This window comes from Pleurodeles waltl, chromosome 6 (assembly GCF_031143425.1).
Source record: "Pleurodeles waltl isolate 20211129_DDA chromosome 6, aPleWal1.hap1.20221129, whole genome shotgun sequence".
NCBI lineage: Eukaryota > Metazoa > Chordata > Amphibia > Caudata > Salamandridae > Pleurodeles > Pleurodeles waltl.
In genome coordinates, this window is record NC_090445.1 from 925,732,485 (window position 1) to 925,748,254 (window position 15,770).

Sequence of the window (15,770 nt, forward strand, 5' to 3'; positions counted from 1 at the left end):
ACTGGTTGTGCCACCCACACAAGTAACCCTGTAATCATGTCTCAAACCTGCAACTGCAGCGTCTGTATGTGTATTTTTACACTGTAAATTCGACTTGGCAAGTGTACCCACTTGCCAGGCCTAAACCTTCCCTTTTCTTACATGTGAAACACCCCTAAGGTAGGCCCTAGGTAGCCCCAAGGGCAGGGTGTAGTGTATGGATAAAGGTAGGACATGTAGTAATGTGGTTTATATGTCCTGACAGTGAAATACTGCCAATTTCGTTTTTCAATGCTGTAAAGCCTGTCTCTCTGTAAACACTTCTGGAACCAAGAGGAACCTCTGCCTGGAGAAGCGCTGATAGCTGAGGAAGAAGTGCTTCCCTGCCTGTGACTGTGCTTTGTGGAGCTTTCCTGCAGTGCTGCTTCTGCCAGAGTAAGAGGGCAAAGATTGGACTTTGTGTGCCTTCCATCTTGTGAAGAAATCTCCAAGGGCTTGATTTAGAACTTGCCTCCTGTTGTTTGAAGTCTCAGGGACAGCAAAGACTTCTCTCTGACAGCACCTGGAGTCTCTGGAGAGACTCCTGCTCTGACAAGTGGTGCCCTATCCAGTCCCTGGGCCCTTGAAAGGAAAGCTGGTGGAAATCCAAGGAAATTGACTTCGGACGACTCCGGACCGACGCCGCTGCTGAATCCGGTAACGCCACCTGCACCCGATGCCGTGACCTTCGCTGGAACACGACGCTCTTCGCAGGCCCGACGCCGCTGCAGCCCCGCTGAGGTCTGCGGCTCCGTGGAAGTCGCCGCACCCCGTCGTGACCGATGCCGCTCGAAGTGCGTGAATTCAACGTTTCGCACAGACGCCGCGATCCCCGACTTCACGCATCGGCTTGTTTTCACTCTTCACCAAAGGTACTGTACCTGGGGGTCTACACGACTCCGTGTCCGGCGCCGCTGGTGTCGGCTTGTTCGGAACGACTCCGTCACAACGCCATGTTAACATCTCATCGAAGCATTTTTGTTTCTAAATGCTATTTTTTGTTTAATCTTTCAAAATTCATAACTTGACTTGTGTATGTCGGATTTTTGTCGTTTTGGTCTTGTTTTGTTTAGATAAATATTTCCTATTTTTCTAAACTGGTGTTGTGTCATTTTGTAGTGTTTTCATTAAGTTACTGTGTGTGTTGGTACAAATACTTTACACCTAGCGCTCCGAAGTTAAGCATACTGCTCTGCCAAGCTACCAAGGGGGTAAGCAGGGGTTAGCTGAGGGTGATTCTCTTTTACCCTGACTAGAGTGAGGGTCCTTGCTTGAACAGGGGGTAACCTGACTGTCAACCAAAGACCCCATTTCTAACAGTGGGCAATGCCAATATTTGCTAATGGAGGAAGTAGGTGGGCAAAGAAGAGTTTTCTACAGAAACAAAAATACTCCTACTTTGTAGCATGAAAAAGTAGTACTATTTCGTGACCATCCTTATTTAGTTTCATACAAATGTTTAACACTTGATTTAATACCTGTTAGAAACTCATGCTCCAAAATTCACCATTTGGCTGTTTATTCACAAATTCTGCAGGACCCACCCTACGAGTTTTCCAGATTTTGTTGCAGGGTTACCAGAGAGCAAAAATCTCTGATTCCTACCAATAATCACGTAAAATCTGTCAATTTTGAGTTTTGTCACGGGAATGAGAAATACCATCACATACCCAGGACTATTGGGTTCTCTGATTCCAGGCACTAATCAACTAAACTTCTCCAGCTCCTCAGTGCAAGAAAAAGGATGCACTTGAGTGCACCCCTGAGGTCCGGAAGAGAGGTACAGAGGATCGAGTGCAGGACGAGACAGGGCACGGTAGGTTAAGGCCAGAGTGAGCCGCATATGCTGCACTAGTATTGCTGCAGGTGCTGGGCTGTCCTCCTGCCCACGTCAATCAGCATTTTCATCAGTTTTTTCAGCTTCACATTAACACCCAGTGAAACCGATGTCGGTGTCCCTGGATAAAGAACTATCTGGTCCGGAGTAAACGGGATACTTGTAACCGTCAGGGAGGATACCAGAGCTCGGACCGAGAGCCTAAGTTGTCAGGAAGAAGGCCAGGGTAGTTCGCCATGCTTCTTGCTTTAAATAAGAGGCTGACATTACCTATAGATTTTCTCCTGACATTCTCAAATTGTACCAGTAGCCACCGTAACGTTTGTCAATATTGGGGGGAAAAGGGAATGGGGTGACTGGCAGTACATTGAACTCCAATAGGTAGGAAATCGATTTGAAAATGAATATTACCCACAGACATTTATGTGCCAGACAAAATGCTATTGTCTATCTAAATATTTTAATTGAATAATGTATTTATATTTTCCAACAACAGCTCGTTGTAGTAGCACTGAGAAAACCGGCACTATTCGCTCATAGTGATGGATTCCACTAACCGCAAAATTTAGGCTTTCCTCAAACATTTTCCAGTTCGAACTAAAATGAGACGAGCTATGCAGTGTGAATGGCTATTTTCTGAAGCAAACCTCCAGTATAGGAAAAAGGGACGAAGAGCAAAACTACCGTAATCAAATTTAATGCTAGGTTCTCTATTCTTTCAGGATTCATGTGTCTATAATTGGCAGCTCAAGGATCCAGTGCATTGTACAATAAAATAATTCAACAAATGTATATCCAAGAAAGAATTAGATATTGATTTCAAACAACAGAGTGTAAATTTCAATATCTCAAGAGAGAATAACAATTATGTATGTCTGCATTGATGTTATTATATTTCATCCTTCGGTGTTCCAATGCTGCTAATAAAGCTGTGTTTTTTTAATGGAAAATACCCTGTCTGATCAAATTGTAAATAACACTCATAGCCCAAATACCCAAGGTGCTAAGGCACATTAATGTATCTATAGACTATTACACATAAATTAAATGAAAATGCCTCAGGTATGCAGTGACCTACAAACAACCCTCCCGTTCATGAATGTGCAGGAGAATACACAGCTACAAGGCACACACACGACAACAGCTAGCTTCCATACGAAACTGTAATTTAATTGTTTATAATTAAAATAACTAATGTTATTTTACATAAGCGCTATTGGAGAACTCTTGAACTGTGCAAATGTCCTGTACTGTGAATTTTAAAATAAGATTCTAAAACAAATTTAGGAGCACTCACAAAAGTAAACTGAGGCCTAACCATGAAGGTACATTTGACCACAAACTTAGGTTAATGGCGACAAAGTACTCATTAAAACCTGCAAGGATCTCACAACGGGATTCCTGGTGGGCGTAAATGCTTTTCCTACTGCAGATTTTTCCAAAACAAGTGCGAAGAAGAATGCAGTAGTAAATCCTACGCAAAAGCTAAATCAAACCAAATCAAATAATACTTTATTTAATTAAGAATACTTCATTATAAAAGTGTACACAGCGACATAAAAAGCATCAAGACAACAGTAAAATAGGTTCTAATAAAAAAACATTAAAAAGTATACTATTTCAACTGTGAACAATACATTTAAAAAAAGATTCCACTGCAACACGTATAGTTGGTCCTCAGAGTGTCTCTGAGGAGATTAATTCTCCACTTAAGTGCATAAGAATATGTAGAAGTAAGTCTACTTTCTAAGTGTAATCGTATACAATAATTTGTACTCCTTTTTGAGTTCTATGTGTCACCAACACTTAATTTAAAGGGTGGGCCAAGCACTCCTACTATTAGGCATACCTCTCTACTTGAAGTTTCTGAATTGCATCTAAGCAGAGAATTACACCGAGACATAGGAGTAATTGCACATGCACTGAACTTTCCACCCATTGATTTACTTCTGTGAAATGGGTCCTATGTGGTTCCCGAAGAGTACCAATGAACAACCACCTACAGTATATAAAGTGCCAGTTCAAGACTTGGCTGAAGTAGATTTGAGCCTCAAAAAGTTAATGCAAAACTTCACCAGATATGGTTGTAATGTTTGTGACTTGCAACTGACCCTTTTCTAGGTCTGGTTTTGTAACTGCACATTCTTCCATGTGCCCCGTTTAATGTTTCCTTTACTCCTCCCGCTTGTAGCAGATATTCCTCATTTTCCAGTCTCTCTCCCTCGCCACTTCCACATCTATACCTGAAACTTTTAACTCGATAGGCACAGTTCTGTGCACTCATGGCAGAGCCCTACACACATTTGCGATAAGCCAAATGTAGGAGTAGATTTATAAATGTATCTATGTGACTACATTTACGAGTATATGAAGCAGAGCTGAGGCAATATTACTACTATCCATACAGCCAAATGTCTTTCTGAATTGTCATCTCTGAAATAAATATGAGGAAGAAATAACGATACCGATTATTAAAAATGTTGAAAATTACAATAAAAATGTTGTCCAAGAACTTTGCACATTGTAGTCACCCATGGAAAGCATATTGCAAAAATATTAAAACAGGAAATACATATACATCGAAATCACTTAAGAGTACTCTCAATGAACCATAAAAGCACTAAACACATATGATATCACTCTCACAACTCTTAAAAAAAAGAGCCTTTATAACACATTACATGCTCCCAAAACATATATATATAAACATGCAATGACAAACAACACAACAAACACACACGAAAATAACAGGTTCCTTTCCCAATTCTATGTGAAAAATTCAAAACTGCCGAACCTCCAATAGTCACATAACAATTTTCCATCTACATAAAGAACCACACCAAACAATTCAGTTCAGAGAATTGCATTCCACAGGCATAAATGTAATGTTACTTTGAAAAGCTTTACACTACAAAAAGAAAACCGTTTTCCAATTAGACCTGAGACCTGTCAATGATGCGTGGTGCCACGGGAATGCCATCCATGGCTCCAGGTATGTTGCTCTATTCGTCCTCTATATTTTTCCCTGTACTTTTATTGCCAAATCGACAAAAGACATGTTAAGGAGTGTGGCACATTGAGGACTACTTTGGTTGGAGCCAGTAAAATATCAAAAGCAAATGTACCTCATATCCTAAATCATCTAATACGTATACTCCAAGTGCTTATATAGTTGCTTCTAGTTCATATTTTTCTTAAAACAGTTTCATATAACACAGCAGTACGCAAAGGTAAAATCACTTTCTCTCAAGAACTAACATGTTGATACGATCGCTCTTAATCCCATGTTTAATTCCAGCAAGGTCCTGACCTGGTGACTGGAGGGCCATACCAAGGGTGCCCTCATAGGTCACAGTCACCTACTGTCTCTGTCCTGGTTGTAAACATAAAACAGTGGTGGCAGCATACAATGTTCTCTGACTTTTTAGTGTAACGGGCGAGAATAGCCCATTACTTCAGGATTTCATCTTCTTCACAGAAGAAGCTCAATTTATGCCACCCAAGGGTACAGGACCCGGGTGGCACCTCTTTGGGATCAATAACTCACAACAGCAGAGAACTGCAGATCTCAGACAGGTCCAGTTGCAGGGCCAGGAGGGTCCAGTGCTACAGGTCAGTCGGGTAATTGCAGGCAGGGCTCTGTTTTTTGTCCTCATTCCATGACCAGATGTTTCACTCTCCTCTTGGATAGAGAAAAGTTAAAGGTGTTCTCATACTTGTCTATAAAAGAGATGTAGCCTGTTACAAAAGAGAGGCCAAGAAAAGGCGGCTCCCCTTTATAGCCTGACATAATAGAGCCATAACAGTCCAATGGGACAATCAGTGGACTGTTGTGGCTCTATTACACCAGGCTATAAAGGGTCTCTCTCTTGTAAAAGACTGCAGGGCACATTTATACTTTTTGGTGTAAAACTGCAGTAACGCACTTTTGCACCAAATAGTTTAGCATCGGCTTGTACGATTCCTGAGCACCAGCCGGGTGCCATGTTTATGGAATGGTGCAAGCCGGTGCAAAGGGTTGGCTAGTGTAAAAAAAAAAAATATGTTAGCCGGGTGTGGCTGGCGGTATGGGAGAAGGGGGTTTTGCACCAAAAAATTACATTAGGCTGGTTCAAGTAAAAAACGATGACTCTAACCAGCCTAGTGTAATTTTCTGATGCAAAACCATCCATACCACATGACTCCTGTCGTCCCCCAAGCTCCCACTGCCGCTGTGTTGTGAGTCTGCCCACATCTGATTTAATCAGGTATGAATGTGATTTGAAAGTCAGGAATTTTTGTTTCAAAACAGCTGAATGGGGTAATCCCTTTATCAGAATTATGGCTTAACATTTGACTTTACTATTGAAAAGATTTTTAAATTGCTATTCATTTGAATATAAATACCATACCTCTATCTGCTGCATATTTAAAGTTCTCAATTATTAGATGTAATAAGGTAACCCAATGTTAGTTATAAGGAGAGATAGTCCTAATAACAGTGAAGAATGACCCTATGAGTCTTTAGGATTTATTGTTGGAAATTGAGTTCCCGGTTCAAATTGAAGACACAAGCAAACTCTAAATTAACCTGTGCTAGGCCTTTGAGTAGCTTGGCACAGAGCAGTCAAGTTTAACTCAGAGGCAATATTCAGAGTATTTGAGTAACCCTTCAAACAGTAACAGAGTGGAAGTACATCACAAAAAGATCACACACCAGTTTAAAAAATAGGGTAATTTTTTATAATTAAACAAGACCAAAACAAAGACAGCAAACAGGAACACTGGTTACCAGCTCCCATTTGGAAATTACAGCTTATTAAATATAATAAGGTGATTCCCATGTCATCCTATGGGAGAGGTAAGCTTTGCAAAGGTGAACAAATAATTTACTGGTTCACATATGTGTCAGGCACCCGCTTTGATATAGGACACCGATTCAGGTGTCCAGGATATGATTGTTTTAATCATGAATTTGAGGATTTAGGTATTAATATGCCTCTTAATAGTCTTAATTGAGGTATCATCACTTGGATTAGCAAAATGTGGAAGCTGGAATTTGCCTTCTTCAATGAGATCAATGGGCCGGTATCAGTAAATCTAGGAGACACTGAAGAAGTTGGTGGACAAAACGCATTGTCTAAGACTGCAAAGATTGAAATATGAATATTAAAAATATAGACATTTTTGGAATGTAAAATAAAAAGAAGCAAAGAAAAAATGGACAACTGGATTAGACTATTCCGCTTATTATTATTTTGCTTTGTGTGTACAATGCTAGTGTTATGAAATATGTTTAAAGAACTACTTAATTGGGTGGCAGAATCAGTGCTACAGGCTCGCTAGTGGCATTTAATTTAAAGGCTTTGGGCACCTGTAGTAACACTATAATAGGGGCTTAGAAGGAAATTAAACATGACAATTGGGGATGAGCTAATGTGACCCTGTTTATGGAATGTGCACATGCACTTTAGAACTGTTCAGAAGTGGTAAGGTGTACATAGTCTTAAAGCCAGTAAAAACAAAACATCCACCGCAGGAATTACTTTGCATATTACAAAGGAAGATTTAAGCCTGGGAAAGAATTATTTTGCCATATTGAAATGGCAGGTTAAAACTGCACTACCAGCCATAGGAGCAGACCTAAGACATTTTAAAAGGTTATTTTAGTGGGTGGCACAATGGGTGTTGCAAGCCCACTAGTAGCATTTAATTTACAGGCCATGAATACATGAAGAACAATTTATTAGAGCCTTAAAAGTAAATTAAATGTCTCAATTAGGTGTAGGGTAATTGTACAATGTTTGAGGGAGGGAGCAGAGTCACTTTCTTTAGCACTGGGCAGAGTCACTTTAGCACTGGTTGGCAGTGGTAAAGTGCAGAGTGAAGGCAAAAAGTTTGGGGGACTACCTTCCAAGGATCTGATGTTCAAGTTACACAACAATGTTGAGCAACATGACTAGAAAATGTGAATGAAAACAAGCCCCAACTGGTTCTGAAGCTCTTCATAGTGGACCTACATCCCCAGTCTGGAAGATGTGTATAAAATTGGGATCTAAGCCACCCCACAAGGTGGGGTTTCTGCTAAGGAAGCTGAGGGTCTTCCTGAAAGCCTAAAAGCCTGCCTGCCTGCCTGCTAAGACATGCAAGGAGTGTGCCTGTTCTTCCAAGAGAAGAGGCTGTCCTGGAGGAGAGGTCCATCTCTTTTCCCAGCGAGGGGAAACAAAGAGAAAGCTGACAACCAAACAGATTGTACCAAGACAGTCCCTGTGCTGTCAAAGTACTGCGTATCCACCAAGCTGAGTGTCCAAATTACCCGGGACCGCTACTGCCCAAGTGATCACAGTCAGAAGATTTAGCATGAACTACTGGCAGCAGCTGACTTTCACAGCCACTTCTGCTGAGCTAGGCACTTCTATAAAGACACATTCATCTTCTGACACCATCTGTAAAAGCTGTAACTCCCATTTTAGCGATACAGAAACAATAAACTGGTGAACTGAGCTTTCTATTTAAACCAATAAAAAATTGAGTCCAGTATACCTGTCTAGACCTATAGAGGGTGGAGGGGTGGTATTAATCAAAATGTTTGCCAAAGTCAGAAAACAGGATGATTATCAGAAAGTGAGGCACACTACTTCACGATAGAATGGCGTAGGGCTGTAACTTCGTACATCATAATCATTGAATTGTATAACACTAAATTCTGCTGTGACATTAAAATCACTTTTTTCCATAAAGACAAGCACTGGCTAATATGTTGTTTGGTCTTTTGGTTGAATACTGAGTTCTGGTCTCTTCCGATACACTTCCCTGAGAAGCCTGTGACTGCTTGCACGCACTAACCTTAGATTCAAGTGTGCAAAGGGTTGTCCTTGGCCCAGTTTACGAAGCAATTGTAGGACTGGCCCTAGGACACAATAGACTAACAACCTCAATCACCACGATTGTGGCCCAATAGCCCCTTTCTACCCTGCCCCCTTCAAACAGAGTATAACAAGATGTTACACAGCAGAAGTGCAGAAATTGCCACTGCAAAAGCAACCTCTAAGAGGAACACAATAACACCACATCTCTAGGAACAACACCGGCTCCCGATAAACAAATGTGTTCATTTCAAACTCCTCACACACACATTCAACACACAACACAACTCAGGCCCCATCTACCTGAACAGTCACGTCTCCTTCCACCAAACACCTAGAGTGCTCTGCAATGTAGAACTCCTATTTGCACACATGCCTAAAATGCACAGAACCAGATCAGAAGGATGAGCATTCTCTTACATTGCTCTTAAGGCTTGGGATGACCTGCAACTCCACTTCAAAGCATCTTCCTCTCTTCTTGAAATCCACAAGAAGCTGAAGACCTTGCCTTTCAACAATCTAAAGTACTATAGGCAGGGCTAGACACACACCTGCTCACTTCCAGGATACCCTCACCGGTGACAGTTATTTGCAAACATGCATAGCAGACAACCCTGCTACTTTGAAAATAGCTTTGAGGTGCTAGTAAATGTTATGGTGTGTTTAACATTAAGGGACATATTTAAGAAAAGTGGTGCTGCACTGTGTGCAGTGCCACTTTTCTTGCGCTCTTTATCGCTTTCCTACTGCCACTGTGTGTGCGCCTTATTTAAAATGTGGGGCACCATGGCGCAGGGTAGGGTGCAATAGCATCATTTTTCATGACACTATTGATGTACTGAGCAGGAGTAGCACCAACATATTGGCGCTACTCCTGCAGAGTACATAGGTGCTCATTATAAATAATGGAAGTCCCCTTTTAAAGCCTGCTCTGTGCAGGTATTAAAAGTGCAGTAAAAAATGACGCAAGGAAATCTGTTACATTTCATTGCACCACTTTTTCGCCCCCCTAACGGGGGAATGTCCCCTTTGCATATGTTATGTCTGGTGCAGGCATAATGTAGCACAAAGGTTTACAAAGTTGCACAATGCATGCATTGCACCACTTTGTAAATATGGTGCAAGGATTTTGGCCTGTTTGGGCCACATTAGCATAAAATACATTATTTTAATGTGGTGCAAGGTGGCGCTAGGTGCTTATAAATACGCCCCAAAGCTTTTATATGTCCTACTTTTAAATACAATGCACCCTTGCCTTATGAGCAATAATACCTATTGAGGTTTGACATAATTATTTAAGAGGGACGTTTTGCTTGTCAAAAAGTGTTGTTTGCAGTTTTCAGCTCCACAGCCAGAGTGCAATGGTTGAATGGTTGGCCTGGATGCATGTTTTATCGTGCCACTGGAGTGGATGGCACAATGAGTGCTGCAGTCTACTGACAGCATTTAATTTACAGGCCGGGAGTGCACTGGGTACCATGCACTAGAGTCTTTTAGACATGTAGGATTAACCAATCAGATCCACACCAATTTTACCATATTTAAAGGAGGAGTATAGGAACTGTACCACTGCATTGCAAGGATAAATTGCATAAAGTTCTGAGTCCAACAAAACAGTCAAGCACAAAGTTGGTACAAATAGCTTGCAAATTATGATCCTTTCCAACAATCATCAGCAGCAAGGTGGTAAGTAATGTGTATTTGTTTATTGTATGGTTTCTCTGGTCATATTATTCAGTTAGATTTGTAATGTCCATGTTCTTGCAGGATTACATTCTTCTCTATACATCTCAGCACACAGGATACTAGATTTAGCAGGGTATGTCTTCATTGTAACAGTGTCATTATGTCACCATGGATTACATTCCCTTTGCCAGTCCATTTCACATATGTTGTTAAAAACAAATCACATATGAATTATGCTCCCAACTTTGAAAAGCCAGGTAGGCTTAAGAAGTCAGGTAGGACACTGAATATTCCAGGACCCTGGATTGGGGAAGAAAGAAAACCTCAGCTGTAAGCCTGAGTACAAATGCAAAGATACTACTAGTAAATACCCTTTGTGAATTCCCAAAGTCATAAACTTACTTTTGTGAATTGGGTACTCGGGCACAAGTTCCTTGTGTTTGCGAATATGATGCAGCAAAGTTGTTCCCATTGATGAGCCAGGTGGGGGGGTGAACTCCTTTTGTATAGCTATTTTCGCCGTGTTTCAGACAAGTTGATTTTAAGCTAACTAGGCTTGCCGCTGTGCACTTTAACACTGTTACATTTTATTCAGCATTGCTTTATTTGTTTAGCAATATTTGCGGTGCTGTTTTATTTTCTTTATCTCATTGTACTTTTGCCTAGGAAAGCATAACGTTCCTTGTAGGACATTTATTTCACTCTGTGCTTTCTCCAAGGCTGCAGTCAGATAGGGTTGCTGACAAACATGGTATGCTATGTCTCCAACATTCAGAGGAAACACACACTCAGACCTCGGGACCTTTTCTTAGAATGTTAGCTTTTTTTATTATAAAAACCCACCCTTGTCCCAGACATTGTAGAGGGAGATTCCATCCAGATGACCATGATTGTATGCTGATTGTTTCGCTGCAGCTACTTGCCTAGACGGCTGGACCCCTGATCCACATGGGGATGGTGTCTCTCTAGACACAGGCTTCTTACTCCAGGTATGAGGGATGGTGTAACCCAAGGGTGAAAACCCAAACGGCAGTCTAGGCTCAATACATTGCGCTCAGACATAGCACGTCTCCTAGTGACAGTATGGTAGGATTATTCTTGTGTTTTTGTTTGTTAGTTACCTGTTTGATTTTATGGTGTTTCATCATCCTAGTTATTGTAAACACTCCTTTTTATCTAAGATGCAGTTACTTCAATAAATTCTTATGGAACTATAATCTGCCTCTGTCGTCTTTGCCTGTATGAGACTTTTGGAAACTGAGAGAAAGGGATGGGATCTGATTGAGCACGATTCCCCTGAGGAGTCATCTTGTCATACGCCCGGTTTCCACAATCATATCGGCTCGAGATGAGGCGCTACTAGTTAGCCGAAGAACCCGGATTAGGCCTACAGGCGTCATGTGGTGTGGAATTCTACTTAGTAGCCACAATCCATATGATCCTGTTTCCCAAATCCAGTAGTCTCATTAACATAATGAGAACCTACGCGACACAACGAGCTATAAGAGAGTCCAGGGGGCTGAGGATGTTTAGGAAGTTTGGTCATGGCTGAGTCCAGTGCCATCAATTCTGTGTGAGTATGTATATGAGCTGAGAGCAGGGAGGGGAGAGGTGATGGGAAGTGTTTGGAAGAGTGAGAGAAGAGAGGGCAGCACTTAGGTGATGTGGAGGTGGATGGGGGTATTTGTCACATGCCAGGGAATGCCTCCTGGGGGTTTGTTCTTGGGCATCACTTCTACATGCAGTGTGGTGTCGTAGCATCTAACCCAACTATGCCTATGTCATGTGGGTTGCACTGTTGGGGCCTGATGAGTCTGATGCACTTTGCAGGATGGGCAAAGGGCAGTGAGGCATAGAAGGTTAAGATAGAATGGGATGTGGGTATAGGGAAGTATGATTAGGGGAAGGGAGACATGAATTAATCAGGTGATGCTGTTCTATTCAGGGGTCATCATGCAGGAAGGGTACCATGTGTGGAAGAAAATCTAAAAATTATCTTGCATCTTATGTATAGGTTTCTCATAGGAAGCTGTTTTGTACATTTCTATGACACATTCTTCCTGTGTGGGTGGGTGCTGAGAATGCCACTGACTAAGGATGCAGAGTTTGACCACCATAAGTGCAATACTGAGCATTTGGCGATATGGCTGGACAATGCAGCGGAGCCTGCCATGTAATGAAGCATCATCAGATATTCTGTCATTGGTGTAAGGATTGCTACTGTTCTATTTAGTGTGGATCCCACCTCACTCCAAAGAGTTTGCACGTTGGGGCAGTCATGAATGCACTAGGTCACAGTATGTATGTCTGCAGCACAAATAGTTATAATCGTATAATAGCCCTTGAAGTTTGCAGGCATCCACTACCCATCTTCTAGTATTTAAAAGAGGAAGAATTTAATTCTGGCCTTTCTCGCTCTATAGTCCAATTTCTCTGCACAGTCTTGTCCTTCATATTTCACCTGGAGTTGGTTGTGCCATTTGATGCATAATTTTTCGAACTGTGATTGGGAGTGTAAGGGCCAGATTTAATAGAAAATTATAATGCACGGCGCTGGCCAAATTTGGCAGTGTTGCACACCATCATTTTCAAAACGCAGGGATGCACCATACTCACTAGAATATGCCTGTGTTTTCCCCTGCGCCAACACTAGATTACCTACATTTCTCTTTGTTGCTCCATGCCAACACCACCCCTGAAAACTCATAAATAAGAGGCAGCTTCAAAAAGCAATGGGTGTTGCTGTGGCATTGCTGCAGCAATATCCATTGCACGCCCCTTCTAGACAAAGTACTGCACGTGGAGGGGCCGTATTTACAAGGTGGAGTTAAGTCACAAAAAGTGATGCATTGGTGGTGCTAGTGGCTCCAAAATATGCCCCTGAAGGGCAAATTTATAAGCTCCTAGTGCCACCTTGCGCCACTTATTTATAATCGGCGCCTATGTACTCTGCAGGAGTAGCAGCAATATTTTGGTGCTACTTCTGCAGAGTGCATCAATAGCGTCAATAAAAATGATGCTATTGCCCTCTACCCTGCGCCATGGTGCACAGTAGGAGGGCGCTAAGAGATGCATGGAACTAAATAAATAATAAATAATAGCAACCCCCTTATAACGTCTGCTCTGAGCAGGCGTTAAAAGTGCTGTAAAAAATGATGCAAGGAATGCCGTGCACTCCCTGCAACGCCCCTAAATTGAGTATTTAGGTGCAGATTTGACTGGTCAAGAAAAGACGGACGAAGAAGAACCACTGCCTGGCAAGAACAGCAGAAGAGCTGCGGACATTCTGGCACGACAATCACGTCTCAGCCGAGACCCTAACGGGGGAATGCACTCCTTGCATACATTATACCTGGCCCGGGCATAATGTGGAGCAAAGGGTTACAAAGTGGTGCAATGTATGCATTTGCCACTTTGTAAATAGGGTGCAAGGATTTTGTCCTTGTTGGGCCACAGAAGTGTAAAATAAAATAACGCTAATGTGACTCAAGGTGGTGCTAGGCGCTTATAAATATGCCGCTAAGTGACCTTGAGTCACATCCAGTGTCCAAGGAAGGTAATCACTGGGGTAGGGTTGGAATGACTCAGGGTTGCATACCTAGTCTATGGGAGAGACAGTGATGCAACTGTGTATGTCCACTGCTGGTGTAAAGACAGACAGCATTCCTCCTGGATCATCTCAAGGATCTTGAGGACCCACCATATCACAACATAATTTAAGGGCAGGATCCCCAACTTGCACTATAGATCCCACATAAGCATTTTCCCTACTATACAGATGCTAGTGTTGTGCCATATTGGCATCTTAACATGGAGATTGGTATCCATCGATAGGAGCCTAAGGTTTGACCATTGCCTAACCAGGCATAGAGCAAGTGGAGCCCTGGCCGGCTGTCTATTATGTTGCTCTCACTCATGACCCACAGTGGAGGATCTTAGATGAGGGGCTACATGTAAGCTAGTTGTGCCTAATGTAACAGTAAGGTGTCATGGTAGGGAGACCCAGGTCACAACATGTTCTGTGTGTGAAAAGTTTAGCAATGCCCATTTGAGGTACTTTAGTCCCCTGTCTGCTGATCTCAGTATCTTTAGGGTGTTACCTACTGGAGCATTCCCAATACATTAGTGAACCTCAGCAGTACCGCCATTTTCACCACCTGCATGCTACCCTAAAGCAATACTTTAATACCCTAGAGCAATACGTTTAATAGGGCCTACTTGATGTAATTGCACTTTGCCCTCTCAATGAGCGGCTCAAAATTATCCAGCAGTATTTATCCTAATCCCTTATTGATCAAGATTCCCAGATGTTTGAGACATGACGGCTTCCACTGAAATGGATAGTCACTGATAGCTGTGCTGGTCATTATCCTTGAGATTGGGAGGGCTTCACTCTTTCACCAGTTAACCCTGTACACAGCTGTCACAACAAAGTTAGAACTGATATCTAGCAGCGCAATGAGTGACGTAGTGAGGGCAGAAAGTCTGAGGAGGAGATTATCTGTATACAGATATATGGTTGATGGCACAGCCAGGGGCTCCATGGCCAGGAAGAAGGATAAGGGTGACAACGGGAACACTTGTTGCATCCCTCTGTTAACTGTGAAGGGATAGGACTGCAAACCCCAAAAGTAACCAGTGGGGGGAGGGAGCCAATGGACGTCGGCAATTAAATTGGCACCAAGACAGAATTTGTGCAGTGTCATGAAGAGATTGTCCCATTCTATTCTGTTGAAGACCCTCTTGGCATTGAGCAATGGATCCAATGCTTCTTACAGTAAATAAATGGAAAACTACAGGGAGTGAGCAAATATGTGACGGTGATTCTGAGATCTCCTGGTGACAAACCCCACTTGTGTGTGATGAAAGAGTGATTGAATGGCCCATTTGAGACTGGCTGCCAGGATTCTCACCAGTAGCCTAATGTCTCCATTAAGGAGAGAAAAGGCCTTATAGCCACATCAAGGGAGAAAGTCCTTACCTGGCTTGGGAAGGACTGCCTTAAGAGTCCTATCAGAGTGAGAGAGAGAGCAGAACAACAGAACAACTCGCAGCAACGCTCTCCCTGAACCAACCCACCAGCACCAGCAACCCCAACGAGGCCGCCAACAACCTCACCAACTGGATCTCCGACTGCGCCAACCTCCTGGCCCCTCTGAAGACCCAAACCAACACCAACAACCACAAGAAAAACTCCTGGTTCACCACCAAACTCAAAAACTCCAAGAAAGAATGCCGCCTCCGCGAGAAGACATGGCGCCTCAACCCGACAGAGGAAAACCTGACAGCTCTCAAGGACACCACCCGCCAACACCACCAACGCCTCCGCACCGCACGAAAAACAGCCTACCAGAACAGACTTGACAACAACGCCCACAACAGCA